Genomic DNA, 14,839 nt, shown 5'->3' with positions numbered 1-14,839 from the left:
AGGGTCGCTGCCAGGACGCCCAAGTGCCTTGCGCTTCTCAGCTTCATTGTAAGCTTGAACACACTTGGCAGCGAGAATCTTCATGCGCTCACGAGAACCTTTGGCTTCATCATGTTTCTTGTGAAACGCTTCCTTGAGCTCATGCAGCATGACCTTGAAGTTCTGGACGTCTGCCACGCTGAGCTTGGCCATGTGCTTCTTGAACTGAGCCTTTTGATAATCGATCTTGTGCTTCCGCTCAACAATTTTCCGAGCAAGAGCCAGCTCAGGAGCAATGACACCATGGAAGGAGATGCTCAGGCCAATGGGAAGTTGCAGATCGTCAAAGCTGAGATTGGGGGTGTCAAACCACTCATCAATGAAGTTGTTCAATACTTCCACGTCAAAGAGAGGCAAATCATTGAAGATATCCACCTCTTGCTTGCTCTTTATCAGCTACTCAAGAGCGTCATCAACAAGATCATCGTCACTTGACAGATCAATGGCGTCATTCTCCTTCCTCAGAACAGCAGCAGGGGTCAGAGCTGGACCAGTGGAGTGCATAGGCTCCTTTTCTTCTTCTCAGACTTGGAGATGCGTGAGAGATCTTCAGACTACACACTTGGTGCAGGAGGTGCAGTGGCAGAGGCTTCACTCGTGAAGCTGTTGGTGCTGGGGAGGGCTTCGAAGCTTTAGGTTTCTTCAGCTTCTTTGGCTTCGGTGGTGCAGGCGCTTCGTCGGAATCAGCGTCGTCTGCAGGCTTATCCACGGCTGTCCCTTGAACCATAATATAAGTGATGAGACCTTCTAGGTTGTAGAAGGGCCCAACAAGATTGGGTTCAGCTTCGCGTGTGCCATCGGCACGGGGAGCAGAGGGGCCTGGATTGAAGTCTAACCCCCGCAACTTCTTGTTTTCTTTGGCAGAGTTCTTGGGAAACTGGAAGTTGCGCTTGAACAAATTGTCATCACGACAGCATATGTCAGGACCCCTATTCCAAGTCACATCGATCTAGCCGGTAACACCTCATATCACTTTGCGGCCTCACGCATGGTATTCCCACGGGTGTCGCCTTACCATGGCCCGGGACCATTTGCGTCTTTTGGCTCACGTATATGATAGTGTCGCTAGCATCCATATGACAGAGAACCCGGGCCGACATGACTAGTCATGAACCCAAAGTGGCACTAACTTACGGGAACAAGCATACATGAATCAACATCGAGCATGTCGGTCAGCAGCGTGCGAATGCGGGCTGTAGCAGTGGCCTAACAAGAATCCGGTGAACCGGGCTGTAGCAGGCTAGGCAGGACTCCGGATGTCACCACGTGACATTTCCCCGAAGGGACAGACACAGGAACAAAGTGAATCACATGCCGGCCAGTCAAGTGTTCCAGAGCAGTAGTGCTGGGCTAGCAAGACTCCGGTGAACCGGGCTGTAGCGGACTACTATGGCTCATGGAAGCACAAGACTACATTTCCCCATAAGAGAGGCTACCAAGGATAAACAACTAGGTTGTCGGATCCCACACATACCAAGCATTTCAATCATGCACACAATATGCTCGATATGTGTAAATACAACATGGCATCACAACAAAACTCTACGACTCAAAGTATTTATTCATTAGGCTCCGAGGAGCGAGATATTACAAACATGGGTCTCATGATCCAACATTCAGAGTATACAAGTCAAAGCACATGCGGAAGCTTAACATGTCTGAGTACAGACATCTATAAATGAAAAAGGCTGAGAAGCCTGACTATCTACCAGATCCTGCCGAGGGCACAAGATCGTAGCTGAGGTATCAAGCAAAAGGTCGAAGTCCACACGGAACTACTAGCGAGACTGACGTCTCTCTGCAAAACGTAAAATAGGCAAATGTGAGTACAAATGTACCCAGCAAGACTTACATCAGAACTAGCTACATATGCATCGGTATCAACAAAGGGGGTGGTGGAGTTTAACTGCAGCAAGCCAGCTTTGACTCGGTGGCTATCCTAAACTACGACTACAAGTAACTATTTAAAGGTGGCGCACACGAGTCCACGTATTCACCATTCAATACACCACTATGGATCCGCTCCCGTCTACCTACGAGACGCCATCCATAGCACTCACGCTTATCTTGCGCATTTTAGAGTATCCACTTTCACTTGTCTATGAACTGTACAGGCAACCCAGAAGTCCTTTTCCGCGGACACGGCTATTCGAATAGATGATGTTAACCCTGCAGGGGTGTACTTCTTCACACACGCTCTCGCCACTTACCACCATGTACACGTCGTGTATCTCGGCAACCTTCAAGCGGAAGCCTGGCGAGGGAGTTGGCCATGACCTAACTAACCACACAAGTCTCTAGTCCAGGTTTAGCGCCTATTCGGGTTCCATCCGCAAGGAGATCCAGCCGGGGTGTCGCTCACGGCCCCAAACGATGTGTACAGGGTTCCAAGCCCACCAAACGGGCGGTGCTTGGTATACCCAGCCACGGTGCCTAGTCTGTCCCAAGCCCACCTGTACCGGGTGCCACTTGGTAGACTACTAACACTATCTACAAACACCAGAAACTAGTTGCAACTCCTGGACAGAGATCATGTTGATTAATAAGTCGAGAGCGGCACTTAAGCATTCCAATGCGTGGTAGTAGCTGTTCATGGATCACAAACACAGAACTTAGTTCCTGAGGACGGCTTCAATGAGACAACCCACCATGTACTCCTACATGGGCTCTCACCGCTACCTTTACCAAATCGTGTTCACACACTTAGCTCTCAACAGTAGGACATGTTCACCACATTCCAATTCATTCCCGATGAATCAGACCTGACTCAACTCTAAGCAATAGAAGGCATGACAAACAAGCATGAATGAGTAGGCACATCAGGGCTCAAACAATTCCTACTCATGCTAGTGGGTTTCATCTATTTACTGTGGCAATGACAGGTCATGCAGAGGAAAGGGGTTCAACTACCGCGGCATGTAACCGTTGAAACGTTGTTGTCCTAATGCAGTAAAAGAGAGCAGGAGCGAGAGATTGGGATTGTATCGGAATGAACAAGGGGGTTTGCTTGCCTGGCACTTCTGAAGATAGTATAGCTCTTCATCAGTGTCATCGATCTCATCGTCGAAACCACGTCTAGTGAGAGGGGACAACACCGACAACAGAGAGGAAACACAATCAATGCAATACAACAATATGGTGCATGAATGTGACTTGGCAATATGCTGTGATTTGAGCTAATGCAGCTGGCAACAAGTGCAAGGGAGTCCATTTGAACCAAAGGTTCAAATGCAAACTCTAGTTTGAGCATTTAAAATGCCATTTGAATGTTTTCACTTATACAGCATGTATAAGTTGGTTTTCCATGCATGAAAGTAGCATAAATGGATAGATCGGATTTTTCTGATAATTTTCCATATATAACTTATTTCATTTGGAGTTACGGTTCATTTTATATGAATTTTTGAAGTTTTGCTAAAATTATGGAATTTCTGAATTATTTTAAATCCAGAAAACCGTTTACTGCATGACGCTGATGTCAGCAGGTCAACAGACCCGGTCAGGTCAAACTTGACGCGTGGGTCCTGCATGTCGGTCTTACAATGACTAAACTGGATTAATTAAACGTAAACTAATAAGTTAATTAGGGGCCGGGCCCCACATGTAATTGATCCAGAGGGTCAATTAGGTTAGTGCTAATTAGTGGTTAGGCCTAATTAAGCTAGAGCCACGTCAGCATCTCCGGAGCTAACCGCCGGCGACCTGGAAACGCGGCGGTGACCCCTCGAAAGGGCAGGAGAGCGGTGGTCGAGGCCACTGGAGCGCTGCCCGTGCCCGCCCGCATCCAGGGAAGCAGGTAGCTAGGTGCGGGATCGCCGGAGTTCGTCGGAAATGAGCTCGGGGCGGCGGTGCTAGCTCGGCCTCGACGGGAAAAAGGCCTACGGCGCACGGAAGGGCGGTTGGGTGGTCGCGTTCATCTCCTTGGGACGCGCAGGACATGGTGGTACGCTGAGATGTGGCGTCCGTGAGCTCTAGCCACGGCGACCTCGTGACCGGCGGCTAGGAACTCTCGGGCTCGACGGAGCCCGCGGTTAGAGAAAGAAATCAACATAGGGGAGAGAGAGGTTCGGTGCGGAGGCTCACAGCGTGGCTAACGAGCGCGAGGGCGAGGTCGGGGATGCCCTGTAGCTCCCGAATCGACGGCGAGGATCCACGGCGACCGACGAGGGGAACGGCGGTGCTGGCGATGTCCAGGGGCTTCTGGCGCCATGTGGCTCGGTGAGGATGAATAGGGGGACGAGGCGGAGCTTCTTAGCGCAACGGCAAGGCGTGGGGTGGCCGGTGGCCGCGGTGGTGGCGAGCGGCGTCGACGGCAGCACTCGGTGGTGCTACGGAAGCGACAGGGGAGGGAGAGGGAGTCCTGGGAGAGAGGGGGGAGGTGGAAGGGGTCGAGGGGAGTGCTTGGCGCCCTCAGGTGCCTCCAACATCGAGCAGGTAAGCAGGAGGTGGCCGGCGCGTGCCGGCGCACGGTGGGCACACGCCCTCGCGTCCTTCTGTCAAGAGGAGGAGGACGACTGGCAGATGGCTGCGTGGGCTGGGCTTCATAGTAACTGGGCTGAGGTAGGCTACAGGTAAGTTTGTGTTCTGTTTTATTTTCCTTCTATTTTTTTTTTGTTTTTTAATCTCTTTTGCCACTGTTTTCAAATAGAACAAATCCAAAACCAGTGACAAAAATCCCCTGAATATTTATATGTTGCACAGTGGAGTTATCCAAAAGCACATAAACTCATTCAGAGTTATTTGAAATTATATTCCATATGTTAAGAATATGAATCTAAATCCCAATAAAATACTGATTTAAAATCAGAGCCCAAATAATTCCTTAGAAATGTTCCAAAATTTTGGTTTGATTTATAACTCTTTCCAAAATTCTTAGAACTATTTCTAGGGTATTTTGGATTCACTGATTACAATTTTAGGGTTCTTGCCCCTTTATTAAAATGATTTCTGAGGCTTTCAGCTTTCCCCAATTCAACTTTCATAAATTTAAATATCATGAAAGAAGCTATGCAAAGACCAGCAAAGACAATGCTAGGGTTGTGACAACTCACCCCCACTAAACAAGAATCTCGTCCCGAGATTTAAGACGTGATGTAAGAAGATAGAAGGAATATGGAACTGACACAGTCTTCACGATACACTTGCCCTCATCGAAGATATTGATTCATTGCGTCATATTGGTCTTGACTTCTTTGCTTGCGAGAACTTCATCCAACATGACAACGAGAGCAAAGGGAGAATTTTAGAAGAATCGATCTTCTTGAGGTTCGAGCAACTTAGGATCATCTCAATGATCACAAGATCAACTCACGGAATGAGACGTAGAAACATCTCTGGAGCTGAGAGGCAAAACATGCATCAGGAGGGACGGAAGAAACAATTTGATGAGGGTTTCAAAGTAGAGAGGAAACAATTACCATGATCCCATAATGGGGCACCTTGGGAGAGGTGACTCGTAGAAATATTCCCTTAAGTGGCAAAAAGAGTTACTTTTGATTCAGAGATCATTGAAACTCTTTATACCAGCCTAAGGCAAATCACAACCGATCGTTTGAAGGAGTTCGGAAGAATGCCGTACTCAGGCTAAAATGGATGATGTGGACTACCTTGTTGAAGACAACGCAATGGATGATTTTTGCCTATCATCAGAAATGGATGGGACCCATGGTAGGACCACTTCTGAAGATGATCTTGAACAGTAACTGCCGAGCAGGGCAGCCCATGGGGGATTGGCACAATGGCGGTGCAAGCTGGGAACAACCTGCAGATGTTGGGGATTTTTCAACCATCATATCTGCCTGAGATTCAGATCTGGTTGGTAACAGGATATTTCAGACGTCATGTCTGGAAAAGAAAGTCTGCAACACAACCCGACAAGATGATGTGGCAGGATTCTCCGGAAATGAACTACGATAGCAAGCTCCAAAACATGAGCTGGTTCTGCTACAAACCTGTGAACACGCTGTCCAAGACAAGGATGACCACATAGTAGTCTTACAACAAAAACGCTACCGAGTTCAGTTGGGGAACCATCATCGAGGATATCGAGGTCCTTGCATAAGTCTAGCTCTTAAGAAGGAACTTCTTCTCCTTGAACAAATCAGTCAGTGGCTTGGTGTGCTAGGAACACATATGGAGTGGAGGCGGCCAACCTATCAAACCACAGAGCACTTCGTACGTGCATGACTAACTTGGGATGATTCCATAGGAGGCAAAACAAGCTTTCTCGGACTCACGGCGGCAACTTGCACCAAATGCACGTGAATCAGAGGAAGTCACTTCTCTCATCCAAACCTATGCTTCATGAGCTAGCATGAAGAAATGCTTTCAAAAGTTTCCAACACTAGCTTAATGTTCAACATGAATCATGGAGGAGACAAAATGCTGCTGATGGGCTCAACAGCAACTCATCGAAATTTCCATATCACTGGACTACCACCATTATGTGAACAATGTGATAGTATTGGTCAGACCAAAATATGTAATGGTGTATGCTCGAGGGATCAACCACGAGTAAGACAACATTACGAACATCGTTGGTTCTGATTTGATTTGACGATAGCCCATACTCAAATCAAAGATTGGATACGACAATATATCCAACAACTGATCACGGGGATAAATCGATGAAGATATCATCTTTCTTCAACACACACCCAAGGATATCCCTTTGGAATGAACTAAGTCAGATAAAGCTTTTATCTTCCAACTCTCCAAGTTATTGTTTAGCTTAACCAACTAGCTCAGGGGTATCCAACACAGATTCTTGGAGAAAAGGGGTGGCTACAAGAAACCAACTTGATCATGAACTCAACATAGCGGTCAGGTGACAACCTAGTGATACCTCCGATAAGATATTCAGAAAATCACGAACCACCGATATGTTACTAAGCTCGAGAATAATCTTGCTTTTCAGGGCAAGACGATGTGACCAAACAAGAAAGGGATTGATACAATCCTAACTCTTGATCAAAGGGTGCACCAGGAAAAATGGACTAGGTAGCACGATCAGTCTTAGAATGATAATTCAATAACTAGCACGCTAAGAATGAGAGTATTGTCCATTAACTACCAAGCAACGGGGTTGCTAGGAGTATAGATTTCACACGCCACGATTCACTTGTCAGTATTCCGGTTACAATAACACGGAGACCGAGGAATGAATAATGATGGCCAGAAGTATCACTGCAACAAGAATTCATAAGGGTTGGTGCAATCCTCATGAGATTCCTGACATAAAGAGGGCAACACTCCAAGGTAGAGTAGAACAAAAGCTGGATTAGCATTTTGATCTGCGGAGTACAACTACTTTGACCCAATCCTAGGAATGGATGAGGTACTGGAGTTTGTTTCTCCTAGTCATTCTGAAATAGAACGGCTTGACGGACCACAAGAATAATAGGCATCGATGAACACGATTGCACACATACTCTTGACTATCAACTGATAGATGATGGTCGGAATACAACTGAAAATGGACAACTCAAGGAGCATATAACTTTCTGACTTGTGGACGCATGGATTAGTATGTCGAACAAGTTCAACATATTTCTTCCGGATAACCCATGCAGAAGAAGAAGGACTGGCAGATTCACAATTTGAATGGAGAACTCGTCAAGAGCACTCTGGTTGTGATCTTTCGGTTCAAGAGAACTTCTGCCATAAGCAGTTCATGGTATTTGGAAGAAGGAGAATACCACGGACCTCGAGGACTATCACAAAGGTTACTAATATCCTAAAGTAACTAACGTTTGCGTCTTTTGGCTCACGTATATGATAGTGTCGCTAGCATCCATATGACAGAGAACCCGGGCCGACATGACTAGTCGTGAACCCAAAGTGGCACTAACTTACGGGGACAGGCATACATGAATCAACATCGAGCATGTCAGTCAGCAGCGTGCGAATCCGGACTGTAGCACTGGGCTACAGGACTCCAGTGAACCAGGCTGTAGCAGGCTAGGCAGGACTCCGAATGTCACCGCGTGACATTTCCCCGAAGGGACAGACACAGGAACGAAGTGAATCACATGCCGGCTAGTCAAGTGTTCCAGAGCAGTAGTGCTGGGTTAGCAAGACTCCGGTGAACCGGGCTGTAGCGGACTACTATGGCTCATGGAAGCACAAGACTACATTTCCCCATAAGAGAGGCTACCAAGGATAAACAACTAGGTTGTCGGATCCCACACATACCAAGCATTTCAATCATGCACACAATATGCTCGATATGTGTAAATACAACACGGCATCACAACAAAACTCTACGACTCAAAGTATTTATTCATTAGGCTCCGAGGAGCGAGATATTACAAACATGTGTCTCATGACCCAACATTCAGAGCATACAAGTCAAAGCACATGCGGAAGCTTAACATGTCTGAGTACAGACATCTACAAATGAAAAAGGCTGAGAAGCTTGACTATCTACCAGATCCTGCCGAGGGCACAAGAACGTAGCTGAGGTATCAAGCTAAACGTCGAAGTCCACACGGAACTACTAGCGAGACTGACGTCTCTCTGCAAAACATAAAATAGGCAAACGTGAGTACAAATGTACCCAGCAAGACTTACATCAGAACTAGCTACATATGCATCGGTATCAACAAAGGGGGTGGTGGAGTTTAACTGCAGCAAGCCAGCTTTGACTTGGTGGCTATCCTAAACTACGACTACAAGTAACTCTTTTGAGGTGGCGCACACGAATCCCCATATTCACCATTCAATACACCACTATGGATCCGCTCCCGTCTACCTATGAGACGCCATCCATAGCACTCACGCTTATCTTGCGCATTTTAGAGTATCCACTTTCACTTGTCTATGAACTGTATAGGCAACCCAGAAGTCCTTTTCCGCAGACACAGCTATTCGACTAGATGATGTTAACCCTGCAGGGGTGTACTTCTTCACACACGATCTCGCCACTTACCACCATGTACACGTCGTGTATCTCGGCAACCTTCAAGCGGAAGCCTGGCGAGGGTGTCGGCCACGACCTGACTAACCACACAAGTCTCTAGTCCAGGTTTATCGCCTATTCGGGTTCCATCCGCAAGGAGATCCAGCCGGGGTGTCGCTCACGGCCCTAAACGATGTGTACAGGGTTCCCAGCACACCAAACGAGCGGCGCTTGGTATACCCGGCCACGGTGCCTAGTCTGTCCCAAGCCCACCTATACCAGGTGCCACTTGGTAGACTACTAACACTACCTACAAACACCAGAAACTAGTTGCAACTCCTGGGCAGAGATCATGTTGATTAATAAGTCGAGATGGGCACTTAAGCATTCCAATGCGTGGTAGTAGCTGTTCATGGATCACAAACACAGAACTCGGTTCCTAAGGACGGCTTCAATGAGACAACCCACCATGTACTCCTACATGGCCTCTCACCGCTACCTTTACCAAATCATGTTCACACACTTAGGTCTCAACAGTAGGACATGTTCACCATATTCCAATTCATTCCCGATGAATCAGACCTGACTCAACTCTAAGAAATAGCAGGCATGACAAACAAGCATGAATGAGTAGGCACATCAGGGCTCAAACAATTCCTACTCATGCTAGTGGGTTTCATCTATTTACTGTGGCAATGACAGGTCATGCAGAGGAAAGGGGTTCAACTACCGCAGCATGTAACCCTTCAAACGTTGTTGTCCTAATGCAGTAAAAGAGAGCAGGAGCGAGAGATTGGGATTATATCGGAATGGACAAGGGGGTTTGCTTGCCTGGCACTTTTGAAGATAGTATAGCTCTTCATCAGTGTCATCGATCTCATCGTCGAAACCACGTCTAGTGAGGGGGACAACACCGGCAACAGAGAGGAAACACAATCAATGCAATGCAACAATATGGTGCATGAATGTGACATGGCAATATGCTGTGATTTGAGCTAATGCAGCTAGCAAAAAGTGCAAGGGAGTCCATTTGAACCAAAGGTTCAAATGCAAACTCTAGTTTGAGCATTTAAAATGCCATTTGAATGTTTTCACTTATACAGCATGTATAAGTTGGTTTTCCATGCATGAAAGTAGCATAAATGGATAGATTGGATTTTTTCTGATAATTGTTCATATATAACTTATTTCATTTGGAGTTACGGTTGATTTTATATGAATTTTTGAAGTTTTGCTAAAATTTTGGAATTTCTGAATTATTTTAAATCCAGAAAACCGTTTTCTACGTCGCGCTGATGTCAGCAGGTCAACAGACCGGGTCAGGTCAAACCTGACGCGTGGGTCCTGCATGTCGGTCTCTTAGTGACTAAACTAGTTTAATTAAACATAAACTAATAAGTTAATCAGGGGCCGGGCCCCACATGTCATTGATCGAGAGGGTCAATTAGGTTAGTGCTAATTAGTGGTTAGGCCTAATTAAGCTAGAGCCATGTCAGCATCGCCGGAGCTCAACACCGGCGACTTGAAAACGCGGCGGTGACCCCTCGAAAGGGCAGGAGAGCGGTGGTCGAGGCCACTGGAGCGCAGCCCGTGCCCGCCCGCATCCAGGGAAGCGGGTAGCTAGGTGCGGGGTCGCCGGAGTTCGCCGGAAACGAGCTCGGGGCGGCGGTGCTAGCTCGGCCTCGACGGGAAAAAGGCCTACGGCGCACGGAAGGGCGGTTGGGTGGTCGCGTTCATCTCCTTGGGACGCGCAGAACATGGTGGTACTCTCATATGTGGCGTCCGTGAGCTCTAGCCACAACGACCTCGTGGCCGGCGGCGAGGAACTCTCGGGCTCGACAGAGCCTGCGGTTAGAGAAAGAAATCGACATAGGGGAGAGAGAGGTTCGGTGCGGAGGCTCACAGCGTGGCTAATGAGCGCGAGGGCGAGGTCGGGGATGCCCTGTAGCTCCCGAATCGATGGCGAGGATCCACGGCGACCGACGAGGGGAACGGCGGTGCTGGCGATGTCCAGGGGCTTCTGGCGCCATGTTGCTCGGTGAGGATGAAGAGGGGGACGAGGCGGAGCTTCTTAGCGCGACGGCAAGGTTTGGGGTGGCCGGTGGCCGCGGTGGTGGCGAGCGGCGTCGACGGCAGCACTCGGTGGCGCTGCGGAAGCGAGCAGAGGAGGGAGAGGGAGTCCTGGGAGAGAGGGGGGAGGTGCAAGGCATTGAGGGGAGTGCGTGGCGCCCTCGGGTGCCTCCAGCGGCGAGCAGGTAAGCAGGAGGTGGCCGGCGCGTGCCGGCGCGCGGTGGGCACACGCCCTAGCGTCCTTCTGTCAAGAGGAGGAGGACGACTGGCAGATGGCTGCGTGGGCTGGGCTTCACAGTAACTGGGCCGAGGTAAGCTACAGGTAAGTTTGTGTTCTGTTTTATTTTCCTTCTGTTTTTTTTGTTTTTTAATCTCTTTTTGCCACTGTTTTCAAATAGAACAATTCCAAAACCAGTGACAAAAATCCCCTGAATATTTATATGTTGTACAGTGGAGTTATCCAAAAACACATAAACTCATTCAGAGTTATTTGAAATTATATTCCATATGTTAAGAATATAAATCCAAACCCAAATAAAATATTGATTTGAAATCAGAGCCCAAATAATTCCTTAGAAATGTTCCAAAATTTTGGTCTGATTTATAACTCTTTCCAAAATTCTCAGAACTATTTCTAGGGTATTTTGGATTCACTGATTACAATTTTAGGGTTCTTGCCCCTTTATGGCTTTCAGCTTTCCCCAATTCAACTTTCATAAATTTAAATATGATGCAAGAAGCTATGCAAAGACCAGCAAAGGCAATGCTAGGGTTGTGACACCATAGCAATGAAGATGGGTCGGCATCTGCAGGCTGTGGTCCATGGATCATGCAAGGGTAGAAGCCTTGTTCAATGGCTTCTGCTCTGGACCTGGGTGGAAGATTTTTGTACAAAATGTCTCCCCATGGTCGCTTGATGGCATTCTTCTCAGCATATTCCTGGGTCACGAACCTGTACTTGTACCATTGTTCTACCCAATATCTTCGAATCCATTGGATTCGAGTTTTTCGCTGATTGTAGTCCTCCTCTGGATCTGCCTTGTACAACTCATAGAGGTCAGGAGGCAAATCTCTTGAGGTGTTCCCATGGCGCTGTCTGCCGCCCTTCCTTGCAGACTTCTCTGTTGCCATGAAGTTCAGACTGAATGGCTTCAACACTGTCAAAGGCTTCCGTCTGCTGGTCAGACAAGAACTGGCTTCGGGAGAGTTGATGTGATGCTGTAAGAATTCTGCAAATGAATGTAGACTATGAGAACCAAGGGATTCTCCCACGGACATGTACCTGTGACAGCATTAGAGATGCGAGGGAAGGGGAAGAGGTCATATGCATTCTCAGAAGATTTTGAAGATAAATCAGTTTAGAAGACATTGACCTCATAGCGCGAAGACATTCACTTATATGTTGAGAGTTGGTTCCAGATTTGTAAGAATCCAAGAATAAGTACAAGTGAGGAATCTAACTATGTGTGAAGCATAAGTGAATATACTAGGCATTATATGAGATGCAGACATGATAGATCCAAATTTGTGGAGGGAGAAACCTCTTTTGGTAGAAAGGATGAATCTATAGGATCAAAAATACAGTAAAAAGAGGGTTTTAATTTACCACACGATGAACTGCTAGACGGAGTAGAAGATGAGGCCGAGCAGTTCGATCTTCCGTGCCCTAACTTGGCGACGGAGGACACCTACGGCGGCGGCGGAGAAGACGATGTCCGCGGCCGGCATGCGGTGTCGGAGAGGTCGCGGCAGCTAAGCGCTTCGTCACCGACATCGTCGAGAGCTAGTGGTGGCGCTAGGGTTTGTCGAGGTGGAGAGGTGGAAGAAGGATTTTGACCGCGATTGGATGGGTATTTATAGGGAAAGGGACGGCACAACGCAATTACGCAGGTGCCCCTGGCGGTTCACATCTGAGGGACACGTGGCGAACATGCAACACATTGGGAGATGTCCCACATTCCCACGCCCGCCTGGTCTGTCGGACGGTCGTTCCGGCTTCTCCGGGTTTCAGGCAATAAGAATTGAACATTTAAAACAGATTTAATGTTTGTCTCTGTATCTTCTGCTGACAAGGACAAAGAGAAGACATTCGACAGTTTCAACAGAATGCATATGATTTGGATATATAGAGTTTGAGGTAGGAAGCATAGAGAGATTAGGGTCCGATCACATTCACTTAGTTCAAAAGATTCAAACGAGAAGACATAGCTATAAGTGAATGCTGTAGAGGACAAAACACTAATATGTGTATATATCAGAATAAGACCAAATCAACATTGTGAGGATAAACATGAAGACATGTTGAAATTGAAGACAAACCAAATGCAAAGACATAGCAAATGTAACGCCAAGAGAAAACCATTCCAAACAAAGTTTGGTGGTGGCGTTACCCACCGTATGGGAAGTATTAGACCCAGACATGGCGCACAATTATCGTGGCGCTCCGAAGTCAAATTCCGCGTTAATGTATTCACACTTAGAATGTAAGTCTTCATTGATTGAAGATATACTTTACTTCGTGTGTTGCACATCTAAGTCATCAACATGCATAAGTGTTAGGGTGTGTTCCTGATCACAGGACATTCGAGGATTCCAAGATATTTAGCTCACACCGCAACTTGCAAAACCTTTTCTCATCCAAGGGCTTTGTGAAGATATCTGCCAATTGTTCTTCAGCATTGACGTGAATGATGTCAATATCTTCCTTCATAACATGATCTCTGAGAAAGTGATGACGAATTTCAATGTGCTTTGTCTTCGAGTGCTGAACTGGATTGTTGGCAATCTTGATGGCACTTTCGTTGTCGCAGTAGAGTAGTACTTGTTTAAGATGGATGCCATAGTCCTTGAGAGTTTGCTTCATCCATAGAAGCTGAGCGCAGCAAGATCCAGCAGCAATGTATTCAGATTCAGCAGTGGAGAGTGATACACAGTTCTGCTTCTTTGAAGACCAACAGACAAGTGATCGTCCCAGAAAGTGACATGTGCCTGATGTAGACTTGCGATCCACCTTGTCACCAGCATATCAGCATCCGAGAATCCAACTAGATCCAACTCTGAGCCCCTTGGATACCATAATCCTAATGTTGGGGTGTAAGCCAAATATCGAAGAATTCGCTTCACAGCTAAGTGATGCGATTCCTTTGGTTCCGCTTGGAATCGAGCACACATGCAAACACTAAGCATAATATCTGTCTTAGATGCACATAAATAAAGTAAAGAACCAATCATGGAGTGGTATACCTTTTGATCGAACTCTTTACCATTGGCGTCAGGACCCAGATGACTCTTGGTTGGCATTGGCGTCGTGTAACCTTTGCAGTCTTGCATTGCAAACTTCTTCAGGCAATCTTTGAGATATTTCTCTTGAGATATGAAGATGCCATTTCTTTGTTGACGGATTTGAAGACCAAGGAAGAACTTCATCTCACCCATCATTGACATTTGATATTGCTCTTGCATCATGTGTCCAAATTCATCACTGTATTTCTGGTTGGTGCAGCCGAAGATAATGTCATCCGCATATATTTGGCACACGAACAGTTCACCATCATATGTCTTCGTGAAGAGTGTGGGATCCAGGGAACCAGGTTTGAAGCCTTTGCTCTTCAGGAAGTCTTTGAGTGTGTCATACCAAGCGCGAGGGGCTTGTTTGAGGCCATACAGTGCCTTGTTTAGCTTGTTCACCATATGAGGATGTTTTGGATCTTCAAAGGCAGGAGGTTGTGCAACATACACTTCTTCTTCAATCTTGCCATTGAGAAATGCACTCTTCACATCCATTTGATACAGCAGGATGTTGTGATGATTTGCATAGGCTAGTAATATGCG

This window comes from Aegilops tauschii, chromosome 7 (assembly GCF_002575655.3).
Source record: "Aegilops tauschii subsp. strangulata cultivar AL8/78 chromosome 7, Aet v6.0, whole genome shotgun sequence".
Lineage (NCBI taxonomy): Eukaryota > Viridiplantae > Streptophyta > Magnoliopsida > Poales > Poaceae > Aegilops > Aegilops tauschii.
Note: the sequence above shows the minus strand (reverse complement) of the source record.